At 43.9% G+C, this 6,250-nt stretch overlaps 1 long non-coding RNA gene across 1 annotated transcript; it reads left to right on the forward strand.

Moving 5' to 3' along the window:
- The first annotated feature begins 2,999 nt into the window (after positions 1-2,999).
- On the forward strand, positions 3,000-6,024 carry LOC135903976 (uncharacterized). The gene is made up of 3 exons (XR_010564981.2): positions 3,000-3,274; positions 4,686-4,895; positions 5,717-6,024. It is a non-coding gene; the product is annotated as an uncharacterized lncRNA (long non-coding RNA).
- Positions 6,025-6,250: the final 226 nt, after the last annotated feature.

The raw sequence follows: 6,250 nt of genomic DNA on the forward strand, positions 1-6,250 counted from the left end.
TTGCCGCGCAGATACTTGCACGCAATCAGCGCTGCGCTCACCAGCACATGTCCAGTGTTTTCGCGGTCGCGTGGCTCGATGAAGGAGCGAAAAGGTTGGGGAGGGGGGGGGGGATGGGGTTAGGAGGGGGTGCAGGCGTTCAGCTGATTTATGTCCCCGGCCGCGAGTCCATCCCTGGGCGTCAGAGGTTTCATTTGGCGAGAAACACGACGCGCCCGCCGCCTAATGATGGCGGAGACCGATGGCCGAGCACGGCAAGATTCACGGCCGCCTTGGCGGCTTCAGCGCCGAGGCCACTTGCTCGGCCTCTCCCTCCATTCCGGGACTGCGACGCCCCGTGAACAGCGCTACCGAGTCCCATCCATCCCCTCTGGCCCTTTCTTTTGTCCTGGCTTCTGCTCGTCGCGGCGGATAACGGGAGGGGCGAAGCGATAACTTGGGATGGAGAGTGTGTCAACCTCACCATAATGACCCGCGGAAAAGGTTCGAGTTATTATTTTTTTTTTTAGCGGAGAGGGAGAAGAGAGGGTAGTCGAAGGCAAGTTCGGCGATTAGTGATGACAGTCAAGCCTCAGTGTTGCCTTCAGACGTACACTCCACATGTTGCGTCCGATGCTTACAGATGCGAGGCATTGCAACATAAAAAAAAAATGTGTGAGAGAAAGAAAGGAAGAAAGAGAGAGAGAAAAGTTTGGTTTTTCGACAGCAAATGGCCGTTCGACAATCTTATTGTTTGACATTACATCTGTCACAATGTACACTTTACACACTGTAGTAACTTTAGAACTGGTTCGCAAGACAATTGCTGTAACCATCTAAAACATATACAATCTTACGATGCACGAATGCAGGAAACGCTGTTTGCCGCTGCGGCGTATAAAAATGTGTTATCTTCGCGAAGCTTTCTTTTTTCTTTCATGATATCCCATACAAAAATGATTCCTTACTTTCTTTAGAACTTTTATCAACATCCTATCAACTTTAGTAACATCCTATTGACTTTTACTTTTTACTAACGTTTGTCAAAAGAAAGTTGGTTACTTCTTTTCTAACTGCAGTATGTAAAAAGAAAGTTACTAGAAAGTTAAGACACACTATTTTAACATTTTAGAAACACGATTCAATAGGAAGGTAATAAAAATAATTATGTTCTTAAAGTACATAACCCAAGTTACAAAACATGAATGAATATTATTCAATAAGGTTATAATTATTCAGTGAACATAGCTGGTGCAAGACAGTGTTGTTTCATCGACAGGTGCAACTTTCCACAATTTGCAATCAACTTTCTAGTAACACTGGTTACTACAAAGTTGTTAAAAATGATTTAGTGAAAAATGAACATATAACAACATCTGAACTATAAATGAATATGCAAAGACTGGCTGCATTAAAAAAAAAATGTTTTTTTGCACAGTAACTGTTTTCCTAATTTTTAATCAACTTCCTAGTAACAGATGATAGTAGAATGTTCATAGAAAAAAATTGCTTCTAATACCGGACGCTAAGAGAAAATATGGTCTCACCAATTCAAGATGTGGGCACGTATTCTCGAAAACACGACAGCTAGTGCCATGGGAAGCGTGTATATGAGCGGTGATCATGAATTTGTGCTCAGTAGGTGTCAAAGAAGCCCGTAGGCCATGCACCATCGCACTAGACGGCGCGCTGATCGGCTCGTGTTCGCCAACTAAAGCGGGAGACACACGGTCCGATTTGGTGTCCGATCCGGCGTCTGACGCGCCGAAACTGCAGCCCGAATCGAGGTGTTTTGCCGTGCCGAAGCGCCGGATCGGACGTCCGGCGTGCGACAAACCGGGCAGATTTTCATCGTTCGACGTGTCCGACAACTGCACCGTCGTCTGGCCGCAGCCATTGGCAGCGCGGCTGGCATGTGACGTTCTCTGACGTTCCCTCCACGGAGGCGGTGCTGGCTTTCCGGTTTCTCGCAGTTATTCTTTTTCCTTGCCTGCTGCACTTTGTTTCTGACATGAAATAGTTACCAGTTCAGTAAAATTATCTCGAACGTGTGCCTGTTACGCAAACCAGCGCCTTGTACACTAGCGCTAAGCTACTGGTGAGATCGGGAGCCGCGACGCGAGGGCATTTCGCGAGCAGACATCACACACCGAACGTCTGAGCGAGGCCGCTCGCTTCGCTTGCACGTTTGCCCTTCGCAACGACTGCGTCGAGTAAACCAATTGTATTTAATTACGGCCGACCTAAGTGTACAGTGTTCATTGTTTTGGCAAAAATAAGCACTCTTCGACGAGCTCGGACTGGATCGCAAGCGCCGTCGGCTGCAGCGTCCGCCTAGCTATGCCTACCGGCCCTATCGCTGGCTTTAGCGGAGCCGTCAGTGGACAACGCGCCGTCGTGAAGTGTTCTGTCACTCACAGGGGCATAATTTTATCGACAGCCTTCGCGTAAAGCGAAGCAGTGTGGTGCAGAGTTGTGTATATTGCGTTTCTCGACGTGGATATCAACTCAAGCTGGGGAGTTGGACGTCGGCGGAGCTTACACGCCGCTCATGCCGTAGCATGCAGCGCCGCACGTCGGATCGGACACCGAATCGTACCGCGTGCGTCTGTATAGCTCGCTCATGGTTCGGCTGAAGTCCCCGTATACACTTTATAAATAAGGAAGCCTACCTAGGCACTGTAAACCCAATGATTGGGGCCTAAATGCCTCTCCGCCTCCTACTACGGCTTCCTTTGAGTGACAGTCTGATCTCGAAGGCCATGCTTTTGCAACCTGCATGCACCTGAAGCAATTGCGAATCTTGAAGGCAACATCCGCTTAGTTTTTATTATATATACATTTCCTTAAACTTCGTATCACAAAGTACAAAGTACACACTTCTGGACCAAATAAATTTATTAAAAGACTCTATCAAATGTTATTAGGAAAAAACACGCAATTTTTTCATTTAAGATACATTTTTCTAAAAAACCGCAGAGTGGCGCTACTGTAGTATTTGTTTGGTCGACACACCACGTTGGTCGTCGTGAGTGCTCCCTGCAGTAAGGTGGTATTTGAGTTAAATTTTAGAAGTGCCTAGACAAAACGTGCTCCTTGTCGTGTGCAGTGACCATCCCAAACCCTCCGGACTCGTGTAACGCCATTAGTTCGCCGTGTGTTTCGAGCGATCCACCAGTGTCGTCAGTGAGTGCCCTAGTACAGCTCCCGTCCGAGCTGCCTTTGTGCTTGCGCCAGAGAAACGTCGGTGCTTCTGTACCTGTTAGACGAAGGAGCGTTTGCCAAGTCTTGAAAGGTAAGCAAGTTTGGCGCTTGCGCGCATTCTTGAAGCTTATGATTTGCGTAATGAGCGTTGTGTAACTAGCTAGAGCAAAGCGCTTTCCTATCGTATGTTAGCCATGTTGCTGTGCACATTTAGCAAGCAATTTCACGAAAGCTTCCTCTGATGTTACAGCGTACTTGCATTCTGCTACCCGCCTTGATTGCTATGCCTGAATGGGCACACAATTATGAAAACACATTGAAAGTTTGTGTTCGTTCGGCAGTGCGTAATAATTTGAAGACTGCGATTTTGTAGCAATACTTACCCCTCGATTCTATATCACTCTTCTCGCCCACCGCTAACGGCCGGCAGCTTCAGTACGTAGCACGGGCCGGGGCGTCGGTCAGCCTACTAACGAATAGCGCAAAGGAATACCATCGCTACAAAATCGCGGTCTTTAAATTATTACGCAAATTTTGTGCACAATGAGATGTTATAAACACACCTTGCATGTACATGAAAAAAAGGTTTACAACAGAGATGACATATATGCATGGGCACATATATGTGTCAATAAAATACTCGAGCCTCTTTCTGCCTACAGAAAAAGAAGTTATGTCTTCTCGAGGGCATGGCTGCTTGTAATAATGAACCTCTAAGGGAAGGTTTTCTCTAATCCCTATTTTTGATATCTAAATGCTTATGTGGCATGTACAAACTGCTTGCATCCATTTCTCATTGGGATGAGCTGTCTGAAATTTAATTTTCAGTAATAATTGCAATAATTAACTACTTTCACCTGTCTTCTAATGACTAAAGTTCTAGGCTTCTACCTTGACAAACCTTTTGTGAAATTAGTTTGATGAGGCCCAATATACAGGGCTTTCTAAATTGAAGGTATCAGTACCTATTAAAGACTATGCTAACTATGAAAATGCTGCTTGCGTATATTGTTTATTCACTCTGTCAGACAAAATCTTTACACCCAAGTGCAGTCAATAAATTTAAAAGTGCATGCCTGCAAGGGGAAGTCAGAATTGTATTTGAAGACAATTGCATCTTGTTTGATAGTTCTCGAGCACTTGTGCGCCACTAATCGAGCACAGCTTGGCCCTATACTCGATGAGGCTTGAAGCTTTCAATGTCTGCTAATCACTAAAACAGCACCAGATCTCACTCTGTGTCAAGGGGTGGCACACACTTGCTTAGTTCTAGGCAGATGCATGTCTTTCTTTCGCATTGAAGTTCCCAATACTTTCTAGTCTTACGTAAAAGTACACAGCCCAGTACAATGCATGTATGGTATACGTAAGGCTGCTTTGTTCTTTAAACCGAATCAACAAGAAGCAGCGACTTCCGTTTTTGCAAACCTTACCCTACTTCCTAACCATTCCTTGATCAAATGCGTATAAAATGAATCTTTGGTTGTTGTATTCTTTCACAGGTAGACATTGGTGACGGTGTATACGTTGAAAAGGGCCTGCTGAAGAGGCTGTGCCTGGATGCTAACAACTCAGGCTTTCACTTCGCGGAGGGCCTCCTTAAAGCTCCTTTTTCAATAGAAGACGTTGAAGGGAGGTCCTTCTTTGGGCGGCTGTCAAATGCCTTCCACAGAAGGATCCGTAGGATTCCAAGAAGGTCAACACCATAGTAGGTATGTGTGTCACAAAGAAGCATCTTAATATTCTTTGTGCAGTTTTAAACAAAACTCCTTTCATGGCAATTTCAGTGCTATCTTAGGGTATACTCCTTTCTTTCCTGCTAAAATAGCTATTAACCTGATTATAATAGCATAATATAATGCAAGCTTTGCCACCATAACTAGAAAATTGTCATTACTGTTGGCATGTGTATTTTTGTGATAGAGGCCCTGGTCATGTGAATGCACTGATAATATAATATCCTGTCTTGTGGAAAGCTAACATGTTTAGTAACAAGCTCACTTTGACAATGTCTGCCTGCACAACAAAGGCATTTTGTAATCTTGCTGGAGAACGTCCGTAATGCCTGTTCAACTGCTTACATGTTGCTTGTATCATTTCGTGGTTCTTAAGTGCAACATAAAAATCAACTCTTCTATGTACCTGTGCCCAAGCAAAGCTGCAGCATAGTTATGACTGACACCTTGCCTTTCCTAAGATAATTCACACATGAAACTTCCATGTACTAGTCACAATACGAATATCGAAGTTCATTAAACTGAAGTTGATTTACAGCTTTTGTTTGTAGATTACAATTGGTACGATAGAGTTTATGTGTCGTGCATCTGTTGGTGTTACGCACATCCATCACGCTCCCAGCTTTAATGCACGAATTCAGTCATTTCATGCATTTTTAGGACTTTTCACAAAACAGGTGGAGATGTTTATAGCTCACAGGATTGAAAGCTTGTCTCTTGTGCACTTCTAATGGCACTTCTTGTCTCATGTCACTGTAGCAAAACTAATATATTGCCTTTTTTTTTCTCGTTTCTAGACTACACAACGCAACATTTCAGCCTACTTCCAGGGCAGCTGGAGAACTCGTCCTCCCCACTAGCCCGAGGATATTAAATGGATGTGTTCAAGCACAAATGGAAACCCGTCTTCTTCTGTTGCATGCCACACCTAGCCACTTGGCAATCACTATTCGCCAAAGACAGATAGTTGACAGGATGTTACTAGCAAGTCGTTAGGATATATAAAGGTGGTTAATAAATAGTCATTGCACAGTTTTTAGGAAGCAAATAAAAATTTTATTCAGAGATAATCAAAGCTTACTTTTGCAATATATAATTGCAAAAGTAATTACCTCTGAATAAAATTTTTATGTACTTTCTAAAAACTGTGAAGCGACTATTTATTAACCACCTTTATACATCCTAACGACTATCTAGTAATATCCTGTCAACTATCTGTGGCGAATAGTTCACAGGATGTTACTAGCAAGTAGTTAGGATGTATAAAGGTGGTCAATAAATAGTCGCTTCACAGTTGACGCTTTCTAACGACATAAGATAATAAGCAGTCG

Source organism: Dermacentor albipictus, chromosome 1, assembly GCF_038994185.2.
Source record: "Dermacentor albipictus isolate Rhodes 1998 colony chromosome 1, USDA_Dalb.pri_finalv2, whole genome shotgun sequence".
Classification (NCBI taxonomy): Eukaryota; Metazoa; Arthropoda; class Arachnida; order Ixodida; family Ixodidae; genus Dermacentor; species Dermacentor albipictus.